Source organism: Prionailurus bengalensis, chromosome B4, assembly GCF_016509475.1.
Source record: "Prionailurus bengalensis isolate Pbe53 chromosome B4, Fcat_Pben_1.1_paternal_pri, whole genome shotgun sequence".
Lineage (NCBI taxonomy): Eukaryota > Metazoa > Chordata > Mammalia > Carnivora > Felidae > Prionailurus > Prionailurus bengalensis.
The window spans coordinates 121,249,384-121,263,512 of record NC_057358.1 but is presented as its reverse complement, the minus strand read 5'-3'; the positions used below and the strand labels follow the sequence as shown (position 1 = coordinate 121,263,512).

The window sequence follows — 14,129 nt, the reverse complement described above, 5'->3', positions numbered from 1 at the left end:
ACCAAATGAGCTACTCAGGCACCCCAGATCTCTAAGTTCTTGCTCAAGCCAGTTACTCTGTCCCTCTCTAAACCCAGCTCCCTTACCTTACCTGCACATCTACAGCCTATTAGAATCTCTGTAATCATCTGCCTTGTAACCAGATCGTTTACACACGACACAAATCCTTACTAGTTTCTGGCTTTTTAAAAAATCTTGCATTCCTGGAGACCTAACACAATGCTTTGCTTATAGAAGGCACTTAATAAATTCTAGTTGTTTACTTTGTTGAAACTCTTTTGGAGACAAACATTTTCTGGGGGTTTTCTAATAGACTCCATCAGGATGACTGCCTATCTCTTTATCCTTCTCAGTATAATTCACAGTCAGATTATTTTGAAAAATTAATTTCTCCACATAGAGCAGTAGCTACCAATACCAGCACCATGGGTTTTACATGGTGATTCCCAGTCTAGCTTGTTCAAGGATTACTGGGTATTTGCTATTGGTATCTGCAGTCACTAAACTATGCCTTGGGATATAGAGATGAAAATATAGTCCTTGTCCTCAAGGAACAAAATGTCTATTTGGGAAAGAGAACCAATAGACAAACAATCACAGTACAGTCTATAAAATCCTATGAGATCTTTGTACTAAGGGATATAAGAGGATAGACATGATCTACCTACCTCAGCTTTGCATGACAGGGGTTAGTAAAGGTGTTAAGTATCACAGAGCTTCCTTAAGAGATGATATCTCAACCTGCCTTGAAAGTTAGTCTGAAGACAGCAGACACATTTCAGAGGAACCAGCATATGCAAAGGCACCGAGGCAAATGAGAGCACTACAAATGGTTTGATACTTCTAAAAAAATTCCATAGGAGCTGCAGAGCAAGAGGCCAAACAAGCAAACAAAGGCTGTATGTAATAATGGGCTTGCCATGCAAGGTCAAGGGATTTGACTTTAACCGGCAATTAGTTCCACAAACACCTTGCTATCTAGACTACACATTTAGGATTTCCAGGGAATAGCTAATTTTTCCAAAGAAGGAAACAATCATTTTGTGAATCATAATAGTATAAACAAGTTTAGCCAATCAATCTCTTTTGTTCAGTCAGGTAACAGAACAGGAGCTAAGAATATTATTTTGAAAACTGGAAAATACATGTTGCAATGACAGCAAAGGTGCCTTTGTGGGGAAACAACTTGTCAGTGGAATACTCCCAGGCAGAAACTGACCAAGCAAATGGCTTTTCAAATGGATTGAGAAACCATGTGAAACAGTAACATCACTGGCTGAGAATCAAGACAAACTCCATGAAGCATAACTACACTCTGAACACTCTCAGCAATGGTGGCATCCAGCTGTTTCATCACTGGATCCCTACTGCTTGGCATATGGATGGACATAATAGGTGCTCAATATGTATTAGGTGAATGAATGGATGAAAGAATCCATCTATAAATATATCAACCCCTCTACAAAACTGATCATCAGTCAAACAGTTGAAATGCCAGGGGAAAAAATAACTGAGCATAATGTTTGTAAAATTCTTGAAATGTTCATAAGAAAAGCAAAACTTCAATATAAAAAATGCATTTCTACACAAGCATGAACAAATTACCATAAACATTGGCTTGATGTGACTCACTCTGACTGGTACAGCCACGTAATCTGCATGAAATGAACCCAGAAATAATGGACACCAGTGAGTTGGATGCCACAAAGCAGTTTTGTGAGCAATGAATGACACAGTAAGTGTCAGCTGTGTATTGTGGAAAGGGTCCCACACTAGGAATAGAACAAGGGATCTGAGTAAATCCACGCACACTGCACTGAAATGTCCTCCCAGGTGCTAATCAGGTCTCCAACCCTGGGGAGGACATTTAACTTCCCTGAGAGTCAACTTCCTTATATAGGAAATGAGAGGGTTGATAACACATGCCTTAAGGTCCTTTTCTATGGTTAGGAGGAACATTTCAAAATGTCCCAGGGTAATCAGGCAGTAGTCATACACACAGGAGCTCTGTTCATGAAGGCTCACCATTATCACACTTTTCTGAATCTGATGTTCACGTCATGGTTATAGTTTCAGGGAAGGTTATCAAGGGCATGTATAGCCCACCTCCTAAGAATGTCTAATCTGGATCCATTGCCTTAAAAATTACCATCCATCTAGTAAAAAATAGAGGTAAAATAACAGTTCATAATTTTCAATGGCTGGGGGAACCCAATGAGATTATCTGGCCCAAGCCCAAGGGAGCTGTTAGGAGTAGGAGTCTCATAGCAGTTGGTGCCTGAGGTTGCACTGGAACCCTGGGGTCCTGAAGACATCCCACTGTGACTAGCTGTCTTCTCTGTCTCCAGACACTCATTCCCTCCGACACTCACAGGAGGTCCCCAGTGGGAGACCAACAGGAAAAATGTAAGTAAGTAAATTCCTACTGCATGACACTATGTCTGTTTTCTATAAGAATGGCTGCTGGTTCACACAAGCCGAAAGAAAGGCCACTCAGCAGATGCCTAATTAAGGGTCAAGGATTTCTATTAGAGACAAGGTCCACAAAACGTGTTATTATTTGTTTTTAACAATTTCTTGGATCTTCAGACTTAAGGGCCAACAGCTTGACTGGAGAATTAAATGCTACATAAAGGGAAGAATTTCCCCTTTCGTCTTACATTATTTTGGGGCTGTGATTTGGTTCTGCTCCAAAATTCTGCCATCTCCCTCTACCACCCAAGAGATATAACTTGCAACATAAACATTTATGACAGTCTGGCTAGATTATTATGCTACTGAGGACATGATTTTTTTTTCCTGCAAAGCTGTCTAGTGACTATAGTCCTAAATGAAATCAATAGGGAAGCACAGATCAAAAATGCAACATTCAACACAGCTCATGAAGCATTTCTCCTATTTTATACAATGTAAGTTGCCAACTGAATAGCAAGTTCCTTTCAAAGTAGATCACCATAGCTGGTGTTAGAAGTGGTCTTGAATCTCTGTTAAAGAACAGTTCTCTCCCTAAGCAGCTTTATGTGGGAGTTGTACATTCCTCTTCTTTTCCTCTGTTTAAAAAAAAGGCTCATGGAGACATGGTAAAGGGACTATATTAATTGTACTGGAAAAAGCAACAGAAAAAAATCAGCCAACATCCTTAATGATATGGTTCATCCAATTCCCCCCCCCCAAAAAGGCTGTGTTATAGAATCAAAGTTTTTACTTTTTAAAAATAGACACCATCAACTCCCCCTCTAAATACAAAGACCTTTTGGGTAGTAAACATGTCAAGATTTGAGGGCAGTCCAACCTAGACAGATCTAGAATGTCATTAATTAAAATGCAAAACTGATTCTATTTCTAGTCCTGGTAATCAACTATGGAAAACAGTTTCAATGACAAGAATGCCTGTAGAAACATGAGGTTATATTTGTATTAATGGGGGCAATTTCTTCCCTCTGAACACTTAAGTTCAGCTACTAAACAAGAAGCTGTAACCAACTCTTCATTAGTTGTCAATTTTCACTGCCTGAGTTTCTAAGCATACACATATGAGTGCTCACATATAGCAACATATATAAAGCAGAAGTAGGAAAGAACACAGAGAAGAACAGGATAAAAATGGAATACTGATTTACAGTAGAAGCTGCAGATTTCAAATTAAACCACCCCCGAAAGAAACAGTAAGAGCACGGGTTTTATGGATGGCTGTAATTAACAAGTGTGAAAAGTGAATAAGTGCATCTACACCAATGTAGGTGCTTCTAGACCTATTTCAAATAACTACAATTTGCCAGAGTGGCAAGCAAAACCAGTTGCAAGGTACAGCAGCTGAATCAACACACAAATAAAATGTTGTGGTGACTTCATCACAAGAGGCTACTGGCTCCACTCAGCACAGCTTTTATCAGTTTTTCCTGCTGTAGTTTTCTATGCTGCCTTCAGAGACCCTGCAAAGGAATTAACATGACACCATGCTGTGAGACAAGGAAATGCCTTAGAATTCTCCCAATTCAAAGAAATTCCCAAAGGCGTTATCTGGAGGAGGGGTGTGAAAAGTGGGGAAATCCCTACAATAACAACAACAACAAAAGTTAGCTAGAGAATGGTAAGCAATAGCTTAGGAATTTTGTTTCAGTCCTCTAAATGAGCATGCTACAACTATTAAAAGTATATTCACATAACAGTCCTAAGTAAACATTTGTGTATATACTTGCATATACCACACACACACACACACACACACACACACACACTTCTGGCTGTATAGGCAAACATTCTGCTCAGCAAGATAAAGAAGCCTAAGGAATTCTCTTCTCTCAAAGCTGAAGTTGCTACTAATTAAAAGGAAATATATTTTTCTAATGCATGCAAAATTGCTTGCAGTGTGAAATGCAGAGTCTATTTCCTTGACATACAAGCCGATTCTAACGCTTCCCATCTTGAGTACCTCAGGCTGTGTTGCCAGGCACCTGATAAAAATCCTTGCAATTGGAGGAATAAAAGAATAAGGTAAGAAAACACCGTTAAGGATGTAAGTAAACAAGTAAGAATGAAAGAATGATTCAAGGAAGCAGAGAAGTCTACCAGTCAGATTACAACATTGCTATGAGCTATAACTGAGTGTAGGAAAGAACGGATATTAGAAGAGCTAATCCAAACAATGCCAAAAGTATTTCAAACATTACTTAAGGATTCAGAGTTTTCAGTCTGCAAGGATCCTAATTTTTTGTTATGTTGCTGTTAACCTATTTGCTGGTTTCACTCTGAAACTGGACTGTCACATAAACATCTACAAATTCTTGCTCTTTATTTAAATGTATGCTTTCATATAAGAACCCTCCACCAAATGTATCTACTTTGAACCCAGGGAACAGAATGAAAGCATATGCCTGATGTCATCACCACTATTTTAAGAAAAATCCACACAGGCAGTAGAAATAAAAGTGGTGAGAATGAGCAAGACAGTTGAGGAACTTTATATTCCAATTCCCAATCAACAGGGGAAAGACCAGAAATTTCACCCCACCTTTTTTCTCTCATTTGTTACCAAAAAAAAATCACATTTATTAGTGCAGTATCTTACAAATCACAGGCTGAATTACATTTGATCAGAACCCTCCCTAGAGTGAAATGGACCAGAATTAGAAATCCCATACAAAAATCAAATAAGACAACCCATCTTCCAGCCCAAGCTGGAAAAGAACTAAGCAGAAACACCACTGCGAAGCTTATTCTCTAGAATGCCAAAATAATTCAACACACCTGCTACCAAAAACAAAAAGAGAAGGACATCTCCCTGTGAAGAGAGGTACTCAGTCAACCACCAGTGAGATCTATACCAAATGTTCTCCGTTTCCTTTGGGCTACAGGAGGCAGCAAGCCAGTAATAGACCTCAAGTTGTGTTTCTGTCTGCAGCAAGGCTCAGGAGACCAGGTGAAAAATTAGGACACTATTCTCAGAGTGATGTCCTGGAATAAACAATCTGCCTGTGGATGCTGCAACACACATGTTCTTCCTCGGAAACCTGCTTATTTTCACTTAAAAAAGTCTAACCATTCCAGTAGCCTCAAAGCATTTTCTCTCCCAGCAGGAGGATGAAACTGTGTTGCCAACTCAAAAATGTTCCTGTCATCACTGCCCCACCAGCCTCTGAAAAGGATGTAAAATATGGTTTGCAAAGCAGGCACCCTGAGATTCCAAAGGAAAAAGGAAGCAATGAGGTCATGAATCACTCCATCCGCCAGTGCAGGATTCCTCCCGCCGCGAATGTTACTGCCCAAGTTGTGAAGCCCACAAGACACAGGGCTGGTCTGGACTCTCGGGGGGCAGGTGCTCCAAGTGCCACTGCCCACGGCAGACTCCGACATAACTCACGCGGGTGCTGTCTTCACCTGGAAAGATGGAATAGTTTGCTATGTGGGCCGCCCAGCCCCGGCCCTTCCGGATTCTGAGAGTGAACCTCAGCACACCAAGGATTCATCTTGCCCAAATTTGTCAGTCACCCTCCACAGATTCCCTGCACACTGCTGCAGTTTACCAGCGTGAACACATTCCCCTGGCTGCCGCTTCAAGGACAAAGAGAGAGTGCTTATGTTTCCATCAGAGCTGAGAAGCTCGGGTTTATGAAAAAAAGAAAAAGAAAGAAAGAAAGAAAGAAAAACAGTCCAGACAAATGAGCCCTGGCATTTTAGTTCTCTGGTTCACCCCAGACAACGGATCCATGAAAAAAGGAGAAACGCAGAGAGAAGGTCACTAAAGCTTAGCTGGGAAGAGAGGGAGCAAGCGAGCAAGAGCCTTCAGTTCACTGCAGCAGAGCAGCTCATTCAATGCAAGCACTTACCATAAAAATAGAAAGAGTCAAAAGAAGGAGAAGGGATCCTTCCTCAGTCTTAGGCAGAAAGAAATCCAGGCAAGTGCCTCGGGATGAGGCCAGCAAAGTGATGAAAGACGATAAAACCACCACACACAAGTCCGTTTCAGCCTCCCCTCGGCCCGCATGCAGTTGTTTGTGCTGTAAAAACCCTGAGAAGTCTGGAGCAGGACTCTCCCGAGAGCGAGCTGGAGTGAAAGCAGCCTGGTGGATTTCACCGCCAGCTCAGAGCATCACGCCCAGGACTTGTCCTCCCCCGGGTGAAGGGGCGTCACGGTCGGGGGTGGCTGGGCACCAGGCTGGGGTTGGGAACGTGGGAAGAGGGGAGGAAAGGAGCTTCTTTGGAGTGGAAGGAACTGCCCGTGAGAATATCAGTATTCCATATCAGTTATTGCCGGCGACCAATCAGCCCAGCCAGCGAGAGCCCTGTCAGTGTGACAAGAGAGCATCAGAGACAGTGGGTTGAGAGACACAGGACAGCCCCCTGCCTCCAACAGAACTTTGGCAGGGTTGGCATCTCACTCTCCATTCAGTTGCTGATAATATTTGCTTGTGATTAAAAACAAGCTCCAAAGCCCCATAGTGACACCAGAAGGCTCAGGAAGTTTTCCTATGCATCCCACAGTATCTCGGCAAGAAGCCAGACTTGGAACCCACCCTAAATGAGGTCTGCTGGCATCTCCAGACCAGACAGCCTGATAGTGGGCATGGAGAGATCACCCTGAGTACAGTAGAAGCACTTTGGACATAAGCTTCTTTATGGCCAAGGCACAGGATGTGAGGACCAGGCACTAGTCTCCCTATTTCACAAGTGAGAAATTGAGGCAGAAAAGGGTTAAAGGTCTCTCCAGAAATTTCTCCCTTAGTTTTATCATTTTCTTGTGCACTATATGCACAGGAGTCGTTGTCAGAGATGAATTCATCAAGATAGCTAAGAGTTCCTTTTGAGGTCTCTTAAGTCACCCGTAAGACAGGGAAAATGTGGTTTTAGGCATACAAACCTGTACAAAAGTTCACAGGCACACTGAAATGAAGTATGCGAAACTGTGCTAGACTAATAGAAGAGGCACAGGAGTCAGGGTGCCTGGGTGGCTCAGTTGGTTAAGCATCTGACTTTAGCTCAGGTCATGATCTCACAGTTCATGGGTTCAAGGCCCTCATTGGGCTCTGTGCTGACAGCTCAGAGCCTGGAACCTGCTTCGGATTCTGTGTCTCCCTCTCTCTCTGCTCCTTCCTCTCTCCCTCTCTCCCTCTCTCTCAAAAATAAATAAAAATGTTTTTTTAAAAATTAAAAAAAAAAGGAAGAGGCAAAGGAGTGAATCCCTTCGTGGTGACTAGAGACTAGAGAAAGTGACACTTTTCCTTCTTGCCTTTTTCCCCATTCTAACAATGAGTCTAAAAACTTTGCACATATATCTGAATTAATCTGTTTTTGGTCGTGACAATTAAATTAGATAGGGGCATAGGTTCTAAAGTTAAATGCCAGTCAAACTGAACTCCACACTAAAACTTCAGAACTTTTGAATCTGGGGAGACAGTCTTGGGTAACCTTTTTATATCTCTGTAGAAAAGATGAATTCCCTTGCAGTAGCCAAGAGTTAATGGAAAGATACAAATGCTCCTAGGTTTGTTTTTCAGATGGCTTACATGATATAGAGTTTTTAATTTTAGTTCTGTCTTTACCTAGAAGTTGAAGTATTATTTGGATACTTTGTTGTGATTTCTACCCAGAGGCAAACTACTTTGGGGGACCTGAATACCACAGCTTAAAAGGAAGGGCTGGGCTCCAAGGAAGCAGTTAACTCATTACCCAAATGAGTCACAGCAGGCCATAAAAATGTTCCACAAAGATGAACATAAGAAAATGAAATTTTTGAGAAAAAATATGGTTTGCCAGGGTAGGCCTATGTACAGAAAATAAGGAAAACCTGGGACACAGAGTCCCAAATTCAGTTTCATTACTCACTTCAGTTCAACCAGCAAACATTTAAAGAACAGCCAACCATGTTTCAGAGCTACAGAGATCCAAGTGGCAGGCCCTGCCTTCAAGAAGTTTATACTCTCATGGGCCAATTTAAATCTTCTTTTCGATGTTTCAACACCATGGTTCTGGCCAAGACTGAAAATGTTCTATTTGAATGTCCCCTGAATAAAAACCCAAGCCATGAGTTGGACTCTGGACTCAAAGTTCTATATTTGCCTAACAAGGTGTTTTCCATAACCAAAACCTTGGGAAATATAAATGTACACATTATTTTTTTAATCTCATTAAAACATGAAAAGGTTTTTAAACTAAATGTTTGCTTTTATCAGCATCAACAGCTTATGACACTGTAAAAACATGGGCAGCATAACAAAGAATATATTTAATAAGGGAATATTATTTAAAGCTCACAAAGTAATTGAGATTAATACTGTTTATGGAACAGGTTCAATACCTTGAATATACAGGGTGATGATGAAGCATGAAAATGATAAAACTGCAGAAGTACAAATTACTTAGATTAAATAATTGCACATCTATGTAGCAATTAGGTCAATGAAAACGGGTACTTCAATCACTTACTCTAATGCAATTAATTTTTTAAAGTTTGGCCACTTCTCTACCCCTCCCTCCTGAAAAGACAAGAGAACCACCTTACATTCCACATAGCAACAAACGCCCACTGAATTTTGTAAAGGACAAAATATCCAAGTCAAATAAACTTGGGACAATTTCTGGGACTATATTTTGCTCCCTGGTATAACACCAGTACTTAATGCATAAAAGGTTCTCAATAAATGAGATGCAGCCAAATGTTAGACGGCTATTTGACTGGCCAAGATAATTTACCTAAAGTTATACAACAGCATGATTTAACACTTCTTTTCGAAGACTAGAAGGTAATTTGAATTATGTACCTATACCAGTCACTTGTTTTAAAAGAAAAAAAAAAAAGAGGGGCACCTGGGTGACTTAGTTGGTTAAGCGTCCAACTTTGGCTCAGGTCATGATCTCACAGTTCATGAGTTCGAGCCCCAGGTCGGGCTCTGTGCTGACAGCTCAGAGCCTGTAGCCTGCTTCAGATTCTGTGTCTCCCTCTCTTTCTGTCCCTCCCTGTTAGTACTGCATTGTTCGCACGCTTTCTCTCTCTCAACAATAAGCATTAAAAAAAATTTAATAAATAAGAAAAAAAGATAGTTTTAGTAAATTTGCTTCAGAAAAGCATGCTGACAGAGTTTTATAAAGTCTGAAAGACAAGGATTTGTAAATCTCCATCTTTCAATGCCAAAATGATTCTACTTTCTGTAATCAGCCTGAAGAGACAAAGTAAAAATACACCTATTTTCTAGATCATCAAGAGGGTACATGGCCTTATACTTCCATTTTTAAAAAAATTTTTTAAAAATTTTTAAAAGTAAGTGTTTATTTATTTTTGAGAGAGAGCATGAGCAGGGTAGGGGCAGAGAGAGAGGGAGACACAGAATCAAAGCAGGCTCCAAGCTCTGAGCTGTCAGCACAGAGCCCGACATGGGGCTCAAACTCACGAACCATGAGATCATGACCTGAGCCAAAGTCAGACGCTTAACCCACTGAACCACCCAGGCACCTGCATATACTTCCATTTTTGACATCAGGATCTATTAATGGAGATATGAGAATCAAGAAATTTTAAGGAACATGCTGCCAACCAATGGTTTTAAAAACAAAGTCAAAATCTCCCTAAAGGAAAAGCTTGTCTCTGCCCTAACTTCTATCAACCAGTATCTAAAGAAACTAATATATACTGAACCCTACCTTGTACCAGACTTTTTTCAAGTGGCCTCACATGTCTCAGCCTTCACAACACTCCCAGAACACAAATAGGATTATGTTCACTGCAGTAACTGGGGCTCAGAGAGGTTGAAGGTGCTTGCCCAGGCGGCAATACCAGTATATTAACAACCAGGACAGCCTCAAAATGCCTCTCTAATCCATGGAAACACAGGACTTGGACATAGAAGAGGACCCAAAAACCTTTTTGAAGGTTTTTTTTGTTTTGTTTTTTTGTTTTGTGTGTGTGTGTGTTTTAATGTTTATTTATTTTTGAAAGAGAGCGTGCCAGAACACAAGCAGGGGAGAGGTGGGGGGAGGGGGGACGGGACAGAGGATCTGCAGTGGCTCTGGGCTGACAGCAGACAGCCAATGTGTAGCTCAAATTCAAGAACTGTGAGATCATAACTTGAACCAAAGTCAGACACTCAACCAACTGAGCCACCCAGGCACCCCTGTGTTTTGTTTTTTGCTGTTGTTTTAAGAGAGAGAGCTAGAAGGTAAGGAGCAGAGGGAGAGAAAGAATCTTAAGCAGGCTCCACACCCAGCATGGAGCCCCAATACAAGGCTCGATCTCACTACCCTGAGAGCATGACCTGAGCAGAAACAGAGTCAGACACTTAATGGACTGAGCCACCCAGACGCCCCCAAAATCTTTTTGACTAAGCATGTCAGATTACTTGGGGACTCTTCCCACAGTGTTACATGAATTTGGGTGAAGTAGGAATGAGGCAAATCCATATTAAAGAAGAAACACTCATTTTTACCTCAGATTAAATTTAACCCTTTATACAACAGAAATGAATTCTTGATGCTTGTAATTTGAAGAGCAAGCAGTTGGTATTTGTTGGTTTCTTTTTCCTAACTCTACCTTGCATTACATTGAAAGTCAGGATGAGTGACCCCTAATTACTAGAAGAGTGGAGAGGATTCCAGAAAAGTGTGGGATTGGACATAAGCACTGCAGTGTAATCCCTTGTCTAATACCTCAGCTCTCCTTCAGCATGAAATGAAGGGAGAATAGGTTGCCCTGCCAATGTTTCCCTATCAGAGGTCACTCGATGAGTGAGAGTAATTTCCCCAAAGTGCTTAGTAGGCGGGCTTTCAAATAGGCAACAACAGTTCCAAATACATAAAAGGTAAATAATCTGCAATACATATAGTCATCGCATCCAAGCCTTCAAAACTGTGTTTACACTCAGCATTTCTCAGCCAGAAGAATCCTATGGGGTCAACAATCACATCACACAGAAAGGATCCTTAAGATCACAGACCTAAACTTTTTCTCTCCTTCTTGAGGATAGAAAACTACATCAATGGTTAGCTTGAAGAGTCAGAATTGGGCTGAATCTGGGGAGAGCAAAGGGTGTGTGTGTGTGTGTGTGTGTGTGTGTGTGTGTACCAATGAAAAACCAACCAGTGTGTGCATCCAAAATCCAACTGGTGTGTCTCCACATCCAATTGGTCTTTAAGCCTCACTAATGTTGTTGCTACCATTCTCCTCAATGTATAATTAGGCATGATGGCCGGGTGAGGGCCATCTTCCTTCTCCTAAACTATTACAATAATTTCTGACTTATCCCTTGTCCCAACCTGACTTTCCCTTACCAACCGCATTTGCTTTCTAAAACACAGCAAGTTTAATCATGTCACTGCATGACAGTGGCCTGCATGCTCAGGCCAAATATAGCACCTCCTGAGCCTGGCACTCAAGGCCCTTTGCAACCAGACTTCAATCTACCAGCATCATTTCCCACCATTCCTTCCCATAGATCCCACATTCTGTATACACCCAATTACCATGACAAAGGAATAGTGTATCTGAGGAAGAATATGTTTTTCCTAGAATAACCTTCTCCCCCTAGAATAATCCTTTAAAGCTCAGTTTACTATTATCTTCTTGGTGAAGCTTTCCCCAAATTCCCCAAAGTGACTTAATCACATCTTCCTCTCTATGTATGTAAATACCATTATTTCTAGTCTTTTATTACAGGGCAATTAACATTGTGCTAAAATAATTAGTATCTTTTAACATATTTGAGATGCTTTGATAGTCCCTGGCACACAATAGGTCAGAAGAGTCAGAATTGGGCTGAATCTGAGGAGACCAAGGGGTGGGGGTGTGTGTGTGTGTGTGTGTGTGTGTGTGTGTGTGTGTGTATGTGTGGTGAGCTCAATATATTCATGAGAGAGTCCATTTTTTATGTCTCTTTTTCACCATCAAAAGCACTCTGAAGAAAGCACAAATTTGTTTTCTGGAAGTCTGAAGAACTATAAGCTTATGAGCCATATAGATCTCCTCCTTCAGGAGTTTCTGTGGTTTAACGCAAGGACCCTGAATTATAATCAATGGAGCCAAGTCCCAGCCCAGTCCCCTGTGTCACCTCAGGTCATCTCTTAACCTAAATGAGAAGAATAAAACAAGTTCTGCTTACCTGTGAGGGCTCTTCTGAGCCACAAATGAGGAACCATATAAAGTACTTTGCAAAGTATAAAACTATATGTTAGTAGGCAGAGTTACTGCCACTATCACTGCTTGATGATTAATATCCCATCAAAGCCATCACAAAATTCAAGACCCATATCTTCTGAAAGGCCGCCTAGGAGGCCAGTGACTCAGCACTTCTTCATTCCAAGTGCCTTGTTCAATCCTACAGGTCTGCAGTTAGGGGCAATGGAAGAGTCAGAAGGCCCAGGCTCAGGTCCTGGAGACCCGGTCCCACATAGCCAGCTCCCTTGTCAAGGAAATGGGAGTCACCTCACTATGTTGTTGAACAAGATGGGGTATGATTTATATGCAGTATACATAAATCTATTATAGTTACGAGTCTCTAATAAGCATTCCATTGCTCATTGGGAAAAGTGAGCCATTTCTTCCTCATTCTACAGTATATGCATATACCCCAACTACTATCCTCCTTCTGTTTCTTGAACTCACAGAGCTCATTCCCACCATGTGGTCTATGTAATGTGTCTCCTTATTTGATTGCTGATTTAACATTTGTCCTCTAAACTATAAAATATGCTCCCTTCAGGCAAGGATGGTCTCTTGAACTCATTGTGTCCCCAAAGCCTGAAGTATCCAGAATATGATAGGTACTCAGTATATATTTCTTGAATATTTACAGGACAACCAATGCTTATATTAACTGTTCATATGCTTTCTACCATCTATATAAAGTTCCAATAATCCTTGACTATTGAGGAATTAAATCTCGGAGGTCACTTAATATAGTACTCAGGACCATACCACAATGTTCAAGCTTATATAGGTATTTAATAATGTATAACAGACATTAAAGTGGTATCCAGGGTCAGGGGGTACCTACATGTAATATGCCAACTCCTGCCCCATTAGAAACAGGAATTACCAAGAACTGCATGCTGATCCTCACCTATATAACAGGAACTGAAAAACTGAGCAAAAATGTTAAATTATGTTTATTTAATAAATCAAGAGATTTTATGGATCCTTATTTCACATTGTCCTTCTTTTTAATGTTAAAATTGCTCTGGCCCAAACTTATCCTGAGAAGAAGTTGACAAGGTCCTTGATCTCTGAAGCATCAACTAGAACAAATAGTTTCAGAATACTAGGAGCCCAGGAATCTAGGCAATTTCTCTCTCCTCCCAGGGAGCTGCCTCGAAGGCAAGATATAGAAATCCTCTGGGCCTGACCACATCATCCCTGTTTCTGATTACCCAGCCTGAGAGGAGGCTTAATAAATAAATAACCATGGCAATCCTGTATAATGTATGAAGGTTATTTTCCAATGGTCATCTGGAAGGACATAGTTTTCAATTAGAGTATTTTCAATTAGCAATAGCACGCCAATCTACAAAACAGGCATATGGATTTGTCATTGGCAAGAAACAGAAACAGGTAGTTTTGTTTAAAAAAAAAAAAAAGCCACCGAGGGGCGCCTGGGTGGCGCAGTCGGTTAAGCGTCCGACTTCAGCCAGGTCACGATCTCACGGTC

The 14,129-nt window shown here is 41.1% G+C and overlaps 1 protein-coding gene across 4 annotated transcripts in view; it reads right to left on the bottom strand.

Moving 5' to 3' along the window:
* The window catches only part of ANO4 (anoctamin 4), a 422,446-nt gene that overhangs the window by 342,183 nt on the left and 66,134 nt on the right, over positions 1-14,129 (bottom strand). Inside the window, exon 1 of one of the 4 annotated variants that reach the window (XM_043562309.1) lies at positions 6,327-7,000. The exons of the other annotated variants lie outside the window; for them this stretch is intronic. The gene's annotated coding sequence lies outside the window, so the exon portion shown is untranslated. Of the gene's footprint in view, positions 1-6,326; positions 7,001-14,129 lie in introns of those variants that run through there. 4 annotated transcript variants of the gene reach the window in all.